This window comes from Manis pentadactyla, chromosome 9, assembly GCF_030020395.1.
Source record: "Manis pentadactyla isolate mManPen7 chromosome 9, mManPen7.hap1, whole genome shotgun sequence".
Taxonomy (NCBI): Eukaryota; Metazoa; Chordata; class Mammalia; order Pholidota; family Manidae; genus Manis; species Manis pentadactyla.
Genome location: NC_080027.1, coordinates 110,300,347 through 110,315,843, shown reverse-complemented (window position 1 = coordinate 110,315,843; position 15,497 = coordinate 110,300,347).

Sequence of the window (15,497 nt, the reverse complement as noted above, 5' to 3'; positions counted from 1 at the left end):
TTGAAGCCAGAGGCTCTGTCCCGGAATAGGGGAGTGGGTGGGAAGGGAGAAGATAAGAAGGGCTATGAGCTGCCTTGTTCTGGAAATGTAAAAGCTAAAAGAGCACCCAGGCCAGGTGGGGTTTGTCCAAGACTGTGATCCCTTTACAGATCTGAGTCTTCCATTCTAGCTTTAATTTCTTTCAGCTCCATTCATTTATTCATTCACAAATAGTGAGTGCCAGCTATGCGTCAGCCATTGCTAGCACTATATTCAGTACAACATTGAACAGGATACGTAAGATCTCCAACTTCTTACATTATAGTAGAAACTTACATTATAACATAAAAGCAAACAAGCAAAAAATAAATGAGCAAATGTAAAAACTGAAAAGTTCTGTGAAGTTATTAAAAAGAGTACCCACTGAACAAGGAAGTCCTCTTTGAGGAAGTGATGTTTGATCCAGGATCTGGAGGAGAGGTATTGCTCATTGCCTCTTTCACATCTAGGGGATTTTATGTGTGCATTTATTCATCAAACATTTATTGAGTGCTTTTTGTGGCCAGGCTGTCTGCTGGACACTGCCAAAAAAAATGAATAAGACAGATACTCTGTCCCAAAGCAATTTATAATCAAGTGGACACTGACAAGTCAACAAGAAAGCTATTATGGGTAATTTGATACACCCGAGCTAGACGATCTCTAAGGGGCATTCCTGTGTCTAAGTATTCTATTGTATAATAAATTCTTACTGTATGTCTAGGACTTTGGGGCTGCCCATTCTCTCCAAGGATCTTATAGTTCAACTATAAATAGAAGACATGCATATATGAAATGTGATGATCCCAGAAGTCAGTTCTTAACAAATTATTCCTATGTTTGCAGCTCAGCCCCTACCTACCCAGAGACCCTTAAAGCTTTTTAAATCAATTGGGCTCTAGCACCTCTCTCTTAACCAGTTTTGGATCCCATCCAATTTATGGCAAGGTATATGCACATTGTCTCTCCCTCCCCCCGCCACCCAGGATCCCGAAATAAGGATTTAAGTGTTGTCCTTTACAAGGCATGAGCAAAGCATTTTCCTGAGTCTCAGCCACTCCATCTTTAATATTCAGTCTACATAAGCTGAGCACTATTCTGAATTACAGGGAAAAGGAGAGAGATCACCCTGGAAAATCAGTTGATACTTTGGGAGTAAAAGCCTACAGTGAAGTCACTCTTGCCAAGGACTTCTAAAACTGCCGACTGTCCTTCGAGGGACAACAGATACTGCCTTAAGAACTGTAAGCAGGAAGAAAGGGCTTTATTTGGATGGTCAGGTAGGTAGATTCTCCATTTGCTCCTTTCATCCCTTCTCTGTAGCAGTCTGCAATCCCAACCATTGCATCTCTCTGATATTTTTTTCTGAGATCATTTGCACAAACTTCTCCAGCAGCAACGACCTCTGTCTGCCACCTGTAACTAGGCTTGGCCACCCTGCACGGAGGTCTACTGTCCACATCTCTGTATTCTCCCAGTCGTGGAAATGCCTTCACCTGCCTTCCTTAACTGTGGGTAAAACTGCAGTATTTCCAGAATTTCTCACATGGCCTTAGTGCATCTCCATATCAATAGTTGTTTCCAAGGGGTGGTGGAGAAAAGTGGTCCATCTCCATATCAACAGGTAATTACAAGGGGGAGCGAGGGCATATCTGGGCAGGAGAGGTTGGGTGGGGTCCCTTTTTGCAGCCAGGTCGAGAGACAGGCGAGCAGAAGTGGATGACTACTTGTAAGCAATAAACAGATTTCTCCCACTTTATTTCTCCATTTGACTGATTTTGGTTCCAAAGGTAATTTGTCCTGGGCTGGGAAAATATTTCCCCCCGCAGAGTTTCACTAACATTACACCTACCCTTCAGGATGGTGTACATCACCTACTCCAGGAGGCCTTACCTGATTTCCCCCAGCTGGGCTGAAGGCCCCTCTTTTGTGCTCCAGCATACTTTATATACACTTTGCTATCTGTGCACTTGTTATTACTCCCTTCTAATTGTGTTAGGTTCAGCTCCTCATCTGGCCTCTTCCTTACTGCTTGACCTGAGGTATGTTACTTAACCTTTTGATACCTCAATTTACTCATCTAAAAAATAGGGTGAAATAATACCTATCTATAAATGGGCTGTATAAGATCTCCCTGTAAGTATCTACCTATAAATGAAGATTAAAGATTAAATTTTAAAACTTAAATTAGGTTTTAAAAATATCAAAAAAAATTATAATGTATATTAAATATATGTCAGAATATATTGTTTCATATTATATATCAAAACATATATTAAAATACATGTTAGAATGCTTTGGACAATGCATAGTATAAGTACTGAATAAATGTCACTGTTATTCTGGTAATTATTATTGCTCATCCATACTAGTCTAAATGCCTTGAAGGCAATGACTTGGTCAATATCTAGTATACTTCCTAGCTTCTGATAGGCATTCAGTAGATATTTGGGTATTTTTTCAATATTGGCTTTGCCATTTCAGATTCTCAATTCAACTATTTTTTTCTTTTCAAACAATGAGAAAGATGAGAAGATGGGGTGGAGGGGTTAGATATTTGCATTTACTTGTTGAGATTTCTCAGCCCTGGGCTGTGGTCCAGCCCCCAAGGGGCTGCAGGGAGCTGTTATTTTTGTAGATAAGAGATCTTTGGTGCCTACCCTAGCCTTTCCCACTGGTCCACCTCCCTTGCCCCATGCAGAGACCCCTTCCTGCTATTATTGCCTCCTCTGTCCACTCCTGGGTTCTTTGAACACTTTCAAAAAATGTGGTGATAGTTGTGGTGACAAGGGAAGAGTTTGCATGCAGCCTGGAGAAACCATCCAACTTTCTGAGACAGTCCAGGAGGGATAAAGGAAGATGAAGTTGTATACATTCCCTAAGGGCCTGGAGCCTTGAAGAACTTATCTGAACAGACCTATCCACCTGCTACTGTAAGGCAGGTGGAGCAACCATTCTTTTCCATGTTTTTGTTGAGCATTTGGAACTCCTGAGAATAGGGAGATCATTCATCAGATAAGGGCTCAGGGTGGGTGGGAGCTGGACTAGATGAAGTAATCACTGAGTTTTCCAAATCAAGGTAGGACAAGTTATGGCCGAAAATAATTGTTTAGATCTTGATGTGTGATTTTATTTATGTAAAAGATTACACAAAGATATAAAACAATGAAATCACATTGAATGTACTGTTTTTATTAAAGACTATAATTACACAAAAGAACAAAGGGCCATCAAAAATATTTTAATTTTTGTAACATTGAGTTGTCTGGGTTTTTTTTTTTTTTTACTGATTTCCAGGAGTTCTTTAAGAATTCTGTTTATGATTATAAGTATATTCTCTCACTCAGTGGATTGCTTTTTCATTCTTTGAATGATGTCCTTTGATCAACAGAATATTTAAATTTTAAGGAAGTCTACATTATCACTTTTCCTTTACAAGAGGTCTTTTTTGTGTTCTATTTAAGAAGTCTTTGCTTACCCCGATGTCATGACAATATTCTATATCTTCTTCTAGAAACTGTATTATAAAAAAGAATGTCCATATGGCTAATAAGCATATGAAAAGATGCTCGACATATTTATGCATCAGGGAAATACAAATGAAAACTGTAAGGAGAGATCTTTACATGAGAAAGGCTAAAAAATAAATAAATAAAACAAAAATGTTCAGTAGCAAGTGTTAGAGAGGATGTGGAACACCTGGAACTCTCGTACTCTGCTAGTAGGTGATAGAGTGACACATGAAATTAGTACAGTCACATTGGAGAACTTTTTGGCAATATCTACTAAAGACAAACATCAGCTTATCTTATTTCTTAACAATTTCATATCTAGGTTTATACCCAACAGAAATGTGTAGATATATGCAACAAAACACAAAACTGTTCACAGTAGTTTTATTCATCATAGCTCCAAACTGGAAACAATCCACATGTCTGCTAATAGTAGAATGGATAAATGCCTGTTGCATATTTATTCAATGGAATACTGTACAGTAATGAAGAAAGAGAAAACTATTTTTGCATACAAAAACATATATGAATCTTACCCACATAATATTGAGCAAAAATAAAAGCAACCAGACATAAGAGGACATACTGTGTGGTTGCATTTATATAACATTTAAGAAGAGAAAACCTAATCTATGTTGAAAGAAGTCAGGATATTGGTTACCTTTGGTGTGGGTGGGGCTAAGGGTTGATTAGAAAGGGGCAGAGGGAGGTTTCTGGATTGCAGATAATATCTATATGATTATATATGTTATATTATTACTGTAACTTGGTCTAGGTGACAGCTTTATGGTTGTACATATTTGTAAAAATTGATTCAATGTCACTCAAAGATTTGGGCACTTTACTTCAATTTTTATAAGTAAAGAGAATAAAATATATGAGTTCATTTTACTGTTCATTGACCAAAGAAGAAGTTAAAAGAAAGAATATTATTTTGCTTCTATTTGTGTGCTTGAAGAATTCACCTTACTCATTCAGTGTTTATACTTACTGACCTGATTCATTAAGTTATTGTTTACTGGCATATCAGAGATTCTGTGAAATGCCTATGATCTATTAGGGCTGGGATATTTAAATTTGATATAGCTCCAGACAATACAAGGAGTAGAATTAGAGGGCCTCTAAGATTCCTTCTGGCCTTAAGATAAATTGAACTATCTGGGATCATGTAAAGTAATAACAATATTATCCTTTGATTATAAAAACAACATATAACGACTTGTTTGAGGTATGTATAATAATAATAGTATTGTTCTTTGATTATAAAGGCTATATAATAATAGAACATTTTGAATTTTTTTTCAGAAGGATTTACATTGACTTTTTCTGCTGAAAACATTTCAAATATTTGGATCTTATATTACTATTTTCAAAGAGCTTTTCCATATAACATGTGATTGGCTGCTCTCAACATGTTAAATGAATGAATGAATAAGCGAGTGAACAGAGGAACACATCATTCAATTTTTTGTGTTCAGTGGTAGGGTCGTAGTAGTAAAAAGTAGAACCAACTCTCTACCCTGATGGGCCCTTAATACTCTAGCAGGAGAGACTAACCTTGAGCAAGTAGAGGCATGGAAAGGGACAATATAGTTTGATGGAACGTGTCTAACTAGCCTAGGGGATTGCGAAGTGTCCCCTGAGGCGCTGGACACCTATGTTGAGATGGGTTTAAGGTGCCAGATAAAGGGGGAAAGTGAAGATCACTTGGGCAGAGGGTTAGCACATTCCAAAGTTACTGAATAGAGAGCAGTATGTTGTTTTGGAATGAACAAAAAAAATCCAGTGGGTTGGACAAGAGGCTTTGCAGGGACATCGAGGAGCTATTAGATGTGGAGGGCCCTGATTGCCCTATTATGGATACTAGACTTCATCCTAGGGCACAGTACAGCCATTGGAGGTTTTAAGCAAGTACATTAATCATATTTGTATTTTAAGAAAATCAAATTGGAATAGGGACAGCTGTCACCATTGGGCAGGACCTGTGGGTAAGGAGATCTGGAACCAGAATCAGCTCTCCTGGTCCCTTTGCCATAAGTTCTCTTTTCCTTTTTGTTCTCTAACTAAAGTGAAAAGGAGAACTTGGTATTAGAAATGAAGCTTAAGGACACAGCTGGCCCCTGTCCCTCCTTTACTGGTGCTGCACGCTATGCTGGAAAGAGAAGAGGGCTGACTTGCATGGATTCACGGCAGACCCCTTTACAGAGGAGCCCATCCTGTAGGGCTTACCTCCATAACAAGACCTTTTCATCCCTTTTATTGATTTTTATCTAGACAGGCTTTTTTAGGCAAGAGCAAAAATCCCTCAAATAATGGGTTCTTCTAAGGCCCACCTAGAAATCTGTGGAAGGGTAAACGCCACTTTGGAGAACCGGAAACATCAATTGGTCTGTTTCTAGAACACAGTGCCCAGGGCTAGTGAATTGGAAAGCAGAGGTGTTTCCAGGACAGATAATTGGCTTTTGAGAAGAAAAAAAGAAAAGAATAGTTGTAGAAATGTCACTTCTTGGAAGTAGACTCTATGCCTCTTGCCCCTACTTCTCCGATCCGCTGACTTATGAACTAGCAGGAGTCTGTGTTCTGTTCCTACTAGTCTACTGTACTGGACCACTCCTGCCCAGTTCACCAACGACTCCCTTTTTGCAAACCCAGCAGCTTTTTGGTGCTCATCAAAATCTAGTTAAGCCACTTCGCGTAAGAGCTCAATAGGTCCTGAAGTCCTGTTGTATCCAAGATCTTTCTTCCTGCCACACTTCTTCATCACCCCTGACTTGTTTTTAACCCAGGATTTCTCTCTGCCGGTACATCCCTCCCTGTTGTTACCAGTGATCACTTTGAAAGCACATATCTCATGACCTCTCTCGCTTCTTTTAAGTCCATTAAGTCTCTAAAGGCTCCCCATCATCACCTCCAGAATAAAGTTTCAGCCCCCAACTGTGGCACCTGGGGTCATCCACACTCTAGCCCCAGCTTGCCTGTCCTGCACCCCTCAGCTCCTTGAACTGCTGTGGGTTCCCTGCTTCTGCTTTGTCCTTTCTGTTCTCTTGTTCCTCCATGTATCACCCTCTCTTTGCACCTAACAAACTCTCCTCCACTCTTCAAAGCTGTCACCTCCCTGTGACCTTTCCAGATGCTCCTCTTCAATATCCCAATAAAACAAATCATCTTTGCTCCTTCAGCCCTTTGTGCACACCTCTATCATAGCAGTTACTATATTGTTTCGTATTTGCCTTATTGTCTCTGCCTTTCTCAGGGACCCTTCCTTTTTCATCCCTGTAATCCCCAAAAGGCCTGGCATATAGTGAGCACTCAACAGTGTGTATATTTTAATGCTTCCTCCCTCTTTTATTTCTGATCCTTTCCAGTGAACTGATTAAAGGTGTAGACAAAGCCCAACTCATATTTTTCCCAGCCAGGTCAGTGCAAATGGATACAGCAGGCCTTAAGAAATAGTGATATGAGCACAAGATCAAAGGTTGGGAGAACAAAGAACACATTGTTTTTTCAGTAGGGGTGACTGGGACGGCACCATCCGTAAGTGCTTGCTCAGAAGATAGCAGTAATGCTGTAGAGCCAATTCCTGTCTTAAACCTTCCCAAGTACAGGCCGACTGGTGTTAACGACATCATGGTGATTGAACCAAATGGTGTATGTGTTTACTGGTGGGCCTCTTTTTTCGTGACAGAGAAGAAGGGATTATCTCTCTTTGGGAGATGGGAAGCATGGCTGGAACTGGACTAAGGGATCCTCCAATGCAGGGTTGACTAACTTTTTCTGCAAAGGTCTTGATAGTAAGTATTTTAGGCTTTGTGGGTCATATGCAAAAGCAGCCATAGATCAACAAAGGAATGAATATGACTGTGTTCCAGGAAAACTTAACTTACAGACACTGAAATGTGAATTTTGTATACTTTCCACGTGTTGCAAAATATTCCTTTTTTGATTTTTTGTCCCCCCAACGACTTAAAAATGTCAAAAATGGTTCTTGGCTTTCAGGCCACATAAAAGTAGGTGTCAGGCAGGATTTGGCCCACAGGCCGTCACTGGCTATGCCTGCTCTAGTGATTAGTGCCGTACTATGCTACCCGGGGCAGCTCTAGGACTTGCTAAAGCTTACCACTTACGGTACCTGGGAGTGAGGCCAGGCAGCGAGTGCCAACCTTATGACATGATCCGAGTGCCCTCCGAGGGCCAGGCTCTGCTTGAGCAGAGTCTGTATGCTCTCTTGTTCATTTCTTACCGTAGCCCTGCGAAAGAGGAGCTGGGATCATCCCTATTTTACAGGTGGTCATACTGGTCACCAGCTTATAATGATGCGAAGCCGGCTCTTGAAGGTCTGTGTGCTTCCAAGGTCCGTGTCCTCACCACTGCATCATCCTGCCTCGTGGGGCCAAGTGTCAGTGCCACGGAAATCATATTGATGGGCTATGTTTTTCAAGAACGTAGACATTTTTATCAAAAAGAGATCACTTTTCCAAAGGAAAAATGGGGAACAAAACACACACACACACACACACACACACACACACACACGCTTCTTAGGTGTGTGTCAAACTACTGTCAAGCAGTGTACTTGGCATTAACATCTCAAAGAACAGATGTCACGTGTCTCCACTTGCAGAGATCACTGCCAGGTGAATGCACAGCTGGGCAATTCCCCCTGTGGGAATCGCCCACCGCACTTCTGTGCCTGCTCTCCCCTCCCCGCTGCTCCTAGTTTCTCCTTGGGCACCCACCCACTCTGAGTGTAATGGGGTGGTGGTGGCACAGGGCTGGCGCTCTCACACCCCTGAGAAGTCTCCTCCCAGCGTCCCTTCCCCACCCCCACACAACCCCACCCTCCACTTCCCCCGACCGCACAGCTGGTTCTCAGGGTAGGAACTCACCCCCTGCAGCAGGAGCTGCCTGCCCTGGAGAAACCAGCTCAGATTGTTTCGGGGGGTGATGGAGTTAAGCTGCGAGGGGCGGCGGCTAGAGGTTGGGTGAGGGTGAGGAGAGGAACACAAGGGAATTTAAAAGACCTGACAGTAAGCAGACTTAGTGGGAGCCCCAGGAGGAGGTGGGGTGTCCCTGCGCTGACTTGAACCTTGCGTCCTCTTCCTGATTTTCTCCCAGTCCTCCTCTTTCCACTGGCAGAGGTCAGGGCAGTTTCAATTCGTTATTAGAAATCCCCTTCTGGGCTCCTTTGCCTCATTCCCCTCCTGCCCCCGGGCTCTTCTCTTCACCGTTTTGCCGAAGGATCTCTCGGGGGTGGGCTGGGGGCTGGGCTCAGCTGCAGAGCGACTGGGGGCCTCAGGTCTGCCTCCGAGCAGAGTTCCTGCAGACCTACGTGCCGGAGTGACCTGTTTGTGTGACTTTCACCTCACCCTCTGCCCTCAGATAAGGGTGATGGCCTCCACCAGAAACCGTTCCGGACACCAGGAAGGAGGGCTGCCCAAGGGTAGGGACGTCTGAGCGCCTTTGTGCTCAGGTCACTCAGCTTCCATCCCAGCTTCTGGATGAGACTGTGTTGGGGCAACTTGACCTCCATTTGAAAAGTAAATTTTAAAATTTATCCCTCCTATTCACTGTTACCAGAGTCACGTTTGTGGCAAACATCTAGTAATGTACACAATGATTGAGTCACTATGTTGTACATCTGAAACCAACATAATACTGTATATAACTTTATTGCGATAAAATAAATCAAAAAAGGAAACACAGTCACATTTGCTCATGGCTAAAAACTTGACAGCCCAGAAACCATAAGGAAAAAAAGAAAGCAAAGATCACCCATAATTCTACAACCTGGAGCAAACTTCTTCTGGCATCTTAACTGTATTTCCTTCTACTCTGTTCATGATCAATACGAATTTTTGCCTCTTCTTCTGTCTATAACACATGGTATCTACAACTTAATAACTTGCTTCCCCCCCACATTCACATTTTTTTTAGTATTTTCCCATTAAAAATTCTTCTAAAGCAATGACCAATATTTACTGATTAATTTGCCTCCCAAGATTAGGACGGTGTTCTTATCCAGGAATGAGTTTTGAATTAGTATTAATGACATTACCAGCCCCACGCAACACGGAGTACAAAGACACTTCTCCTGGCTGAAGCTTTATCAGGGAGGCAGGTGGATCAAACATCCCTGACTCGAAGGACAGGCTCTCCAGGTGTGATGTGTGGGTTTGGGGTGGGGTGGGAGGCTGGGGGTAGGAGACTGGGCACAGGGGCATTGTTTCCCCTTATCGGAGCTCCCACCCCTTGAAAGGAGAAATTCTCTGGGATGCAGTGTGAACCAGTTATCTGGCAGCTGGGACCAGGGCTCAAAACTATGTGGGTGTATATTCTGATTCTCAAGAAAACAAACTGACTCAATGTGAACTCTGCCAACATAAAACTGGATCGGACAGGCAGTTTGATCTGTTTCTGCGGGAGTGCTGACATTCTTCTCCCACGCTGTGGTACATGTTCCTGGTTCCCTGGGTTGCCCTTAATCTGGCACAGTCTCCAGAACAGAACCCTTTTTGTGGAGGCGGTGGCCAGCGTGGCCCAAAAGGCCACCAGTACAGCCCATGTGTCCAGTTCTGCAGGGGCACAGTTCTTGTTAATGTTTTGGGTTCTTTGGGGCTAGCAAGGGCCAGGAGAGTGGGGTGGAAAGATGGCCAACGGCAGCTGTGAGCCCATTTCGAAGAAACCTGACACGAGTTGCAAGGCAGAGTTCCCAAGGAATGGCTCAGGGGGCCAAGTTTCTCAGCTTTGAGGGTCCCAGCTGTGTTCTGCAGGAACTGACCTCACTGGGGGTACGACAGAAGTGAGAGGAAAAAGTGAGGGTAAAAGTGAAGGGAGAAGAGGAGGACCTGATGGCCCAGGTGCCAATGATCATGACTGGATCAGAGAACAAGGGAACCTCCAGTTTAAGAAGGAGAATTTAATAATACTTTTTAAAGAGCATTCATGTATTGCCCTGGGGTGGAATGGGGTGGAGAAGGGGAAGGTAATTAGGGCCTCATTTACTTTTAGTTATTAGGGCCTCAATAAGACATGAATGGGCAGGACAGAGATGGGAAAGGAGGAAAAAGAGAAAGCTGGAGGATAAAAAGAAAGAAAAGCGTGGATGGTAGCCGTTTACAAATGCGTGTTGTTTACTATGTCATAGGCTCTGTGCTACACACTGGGAACATAGAATTAAATCTTTCAAGCCCTGCCTTCAAGGGATAGTATGCTGCAGAAAATTTGTCCCTAAACCCCTGCCCTAGTGACTGCTTCTAAAGACTTTTGTTGTTTGGATTGCCCAGATGTCTTAGATCTGTCACGTGGAGTTGGAAGCTGTATACAGATTTCTGGGTTCCATATACCATATTGGTTGTCCCCATGGGGCTTGTTCCCTAGCTACCATCCCTTTATGGCTGGCTGCTTTTCAGGAGGAAAGCCAGTCTCCATCTTGAGATGGAATGTATTCTAGAGCCCTGGGGAGGGGCTGCAACTCTATAAGGCAAATCAAACAAATGTCCTACATCTTCATTTAAATAGGGTCTATCATGCTCATCATTCATTCATTTGTTCATTTTTCAAACCTAGAAGTTGCAGCTTATTCCTAAAGGTGTGGTTAAGAAGGATATATCTAGCCATTTCTTTTCTTAGCACTTTAAACCACAGAGAAAACTGTTATGTCAGCCTCTCACTAGGGCATCAGCTATCTTGGAAACAAGTTGGACTTTAGACCAAATTAAGAAGGGAGGTAGAACCATTACTGAATCACTTAAAACTGGGGATGATATGGCTTTAAGGTGGAACCCCTGGGTTGAGAGTTGGGGACAGACATAAGCTACATGCTTGGAGCTTCTTTTTCTTGGCTTTGATTGGTTTCCAATGGCTCATTTTTTGAGCAGAAAATCCAAAGGTGTGGGTGGGGCTACTGAATCAGTGTTCTGTGCTGCCAGCCACCTTTACCGCTAAAGACTCTGGGAGACCATGCTGCTGGCATGCAAGGCCTGAGTTACGCAGAGGAAGAGGATGCATTCCCTGCTCTCAGGTTCCTTACAGCTTTGGAGAGAAGGCAGTAAGGTAAACAAGTGATTGGAATTTGAAGCAGAATAAAGTGAGTTCTAAATTGTGGAGAGGAAGTGGGCTGTGCAGACTCGGAAGTGAAGGTATTTAATGGTATTATAGGGTAGGATTACAGAAGATTCATGGAGGGGTATTCATTTTGGGTGGGCCTTCAAGGATAAGTAAGATTTCATAGGTAGAAATGATGGAAGGATATTTTCCAGGTTAGGGGAATTGTAAGGGAATTGCATGGAAATATGAAACCATGCAATGGGTTCCAGGAAAAACAACTCTTTGAAGGTGGCTTGAAGGGAGGGGGAAGGCATGGAGTGGTGAAGTGAAAGTCATGGGAAGGGCAGCTGAGAAACCCACAGGAAGAACTCAACAACCCTCCCGTGGAGTTCAGGTGGGAATCCTCGCGAGAGCACGATGTTCCAAGTCAGGCACACCAGAGCTTGCTTCTCAACTCTATCTTATTATTGCTGACTGACCTTGAACAAAACATCTTCGATCCTTATTTTCTTAATATGTAAACTGAAGAAAATATTCTTACCTTTCAGACTGATATGATGTACATGAACTCCTCAGCTTTTTTGAAAAACCAACCAAAGTTTCATCCTTTACAAAGAGAACTGTTTAGTGTCCCCAACCCCCTGACCCTCTAGAGACCCCTGTCCTTTGAGTTTCCCAGCTGTCTTTTCTCAGCTTAATCTTCAGGAGGAAGTCAACCAGGAACCTTGGCAATCATGAGACGGAGGGCAGAAAGTTAGAACTGTGCAGAGCAAACACAGCCCGCTTGGATGTTTGCTTTGGTTTAACGAGTTACTGGGGTTGATATACTACCCTTTTGTTTTGCAGGGAGCTTTACTTTTCTGGTAAGTACCTGTGTTTTTTTTGAGTAGTAGTTTCTTCATGTGACCGGTCAAACAGATTCTTAAAATAGTCCTGACTCCTCTCTGTGGATCAGCCAGGATGACAAGAGTGACACCTGGGTCATTGGTCCAACTCTTATGCCAGGACAATGGCAAGTCAGGAGTGTGTGGGTTCCTTATCTATCCAGGGTGCAGCTGTTTGTTCATCTCACTGCCTCTTGAAACCATCGTCTTTGAGTGACAGACATTCACGCGAGTGTCTGGCACCCCAGACGCTGCTAGACGTGCTCACAATGGGGCATATCTTATTGACCTGGAGTAGATTACTTTGGTTCTACAGACAATTTTTAATGTGGTTTTCCATGAAGCAAGGGCAGCTCAACTGGGGTGGGGGGTGAATATGGAACTGGAAAGAGGCCATCCCTAGTGGTTCAAGGGCAAACTTTCCCCTTCTAACAGAAGCCTGCTGATGCTAGGTAGGGGAAGTCTGTAGCTGGTTGGTTGATTGGGTCTTAGCCTAGCCTTCAAGGCCCAGCAGATGCTGACTATCCTCAGCTTATTTTTTATTTCCTTATACATATTTTCACTGGAGTAGGATTAGATACCTCTCAAGTCATATATATATGTTTGTTCTTTTCTCCTGATAAGCCCTTCCCTTTCTTCTGTATCTATTCAAATCCTTCCCATCCTTTAAGCTCCATTGCAAACCTACCTCACCCACACAGCCTCCCCAGAATAGTCCCTTGTCTTTCCTCACAATTTGGCCTTGGTGCTTACCTCCTTATGTGCTGTGGTCAGTTCTATATGACCATAGACTCTTGCACCCCAGGAGGGCAGAGCTGGGTTGGGTTCTGTTCATGTTGTCTCACGTTACCTGAAGTATCTCTCATTCCTGAGATCACTTACCTCCCATTCGTCATTCACTTCTGAAATGTCCAGAGCAACTTCCACAAAGGTGGAGATCAATAAATGCTTGCTGATTGGCTGATTTATCTATAGTCTCTCTTAAAGAGAATACAATAATCATTAAAATGATAAAATGATCCATGAGCCTTATCATGGATCTTTGAAAAGGAGCACGTCTCAACAATATAATGGCCTTGGCGTGCATTTCTCTTTCACTGAGTTGCTGACCAAGGGAATCTGATTCAGGCCTCCTTTCTGTTTAGTTAGAGTAATTCAAATTAGTAAACCTTAAAGGAGCATCTGCTAAGTACACTTCACCGTGCTAGATCCTGCTGACAGGACCTGAGGCCCTGTTCTTGGAGAAGAGAATAAAGAAGCCTCTATAGTCACCAGTCACTATTTCCTTCTTAGCCCCAATGGGAAGTGGCCACAAGAGCCTGAGCAGTAGCCACAGCTGTTCAAGGCAAGGAAATAATAGAGAAGGAGTTCTAAGGGGTCAGAAGCTAGAATGAAGGACTTTAGCTTCCAGGAGCACAGGCTGGTTGATTCTCAAAGTGAACACCATAGCCTGAGGTGACTCAAATGACCAATTACGCAAGTGGCACAGCAGTCACCCAAACCAGATGAGACCTCCAAGGTTGGGGAGCCAGCCTGAAACTCTTTCTGCAGAGCAGCCAAACCTTCAACAGTCATGGAACAAAGTCAGCAAAGGTCCCTGAGAAGAGCTAAATTTATCCAGGTTGCCTGAGGTGCTTGAGGGCATGAACTTCAGGGAAAAAAGTACAAATGAGGACCTATTTGTATGCAAGGGAGAGAGACTAGAAAAGTACCCATGGCTGATGATTCATAACAGTCAAAGAGGGAAATCTCACTAATGCTGATTAGGAGCAGCTGCTTGGCCATAGCACAATGTGGGGGGGTGGGGAGGTGTCTGAACCACACCCAGCTTCCACTACCTCTAATGACTTATAGAATTGAAATGTTTTCTCAAAAAGGCAGATAAACATCTGAGAGCTACAGAAGCATGCCAGCTCATACCCAATGACAGGAGCACGCAGTCCCCAGCGTGCAGTCGCTTGGTGACCTAATGGCAGAATACTACCTACTGATGGTCCACAGAGAAAATGCTGAGATTGTTGCTTTCATGGGTAAGATAAGCAGGAGGAAGGTGGAGGTAAGGGAGCACTTGTTGGTATTGATACCTTTTGGTAAGTACTATCTCATTTAAAATCCTTTGAGATTTTATCCCATTTTATAGATGAAGAAACTAAGTCTACTGAAGTTTACATAACTCTAACAAGATCATATTGATAATTATTGAAGTCAGTGTTCAAACTTAGACTGCCTAGCCCAAAACCCTGGGTTCTTTCCTTTCCATTGCAGTGTTTTCTAGCTCTCTTTACTCCATTGCATGAAATCCCAGTTAGGGAGAACCTCTAGAGGGCGCTTAAATAGGACATGGGGAAGGAGAGCAGGAGCTCCTTGTTCATAAAATCTTAGGCCAATCAAAAGCTAAAAACTGAACAACAACCCTTCTAGGACAACTCAACACTTTGTGCCTTGGAATTTGTGTTTTATCCAAAATGACATTTCTCTGAGAAATACACTTAAGTAGGTGAAAGGTGGTCGTGATTGCCTTTTCCCTTTGCTTTTGACATATGATAATCTTCCTGATCCCATCCCAGCCTCCTTGGTCTTTGCCCTCAGTGCTGAGAAAGTGCATGTTTACCCAACCTTTAGACCACATGGCTATAGGCAGCACACACTCTGACCTGGATTAAGTACAGTTAACAGAAGGGTGGGTGGCCTTCTACTGACCCTTGCAGGAAACACCTGTTCCCCCCAGGCTCCCCTGGGGTCTGTGCTAGCAGCAACAGAGCTAGGATGGGGGCAGAGTGGGCAGCAGTCTACTTCTCTGCAGGAAGTCCAGAAACGGTTCCACCAACTTCTCCAGGATGAACCTCAAATGCCTCTGCTCACCCTCAAATCCTCCCATGTCCTTCCATTACTTCAAGCATTGGCTACACATCCTTGTATCACATGCTTGGCACTTGAGAGGAAAACAAGCAATGAGGATCTTGTGAAAATTAATAAAGGCTGGAAGAGGGAGCCATACCACTCCAAGTCAATTACAGGAAAGTTGTCTCTTACAGAC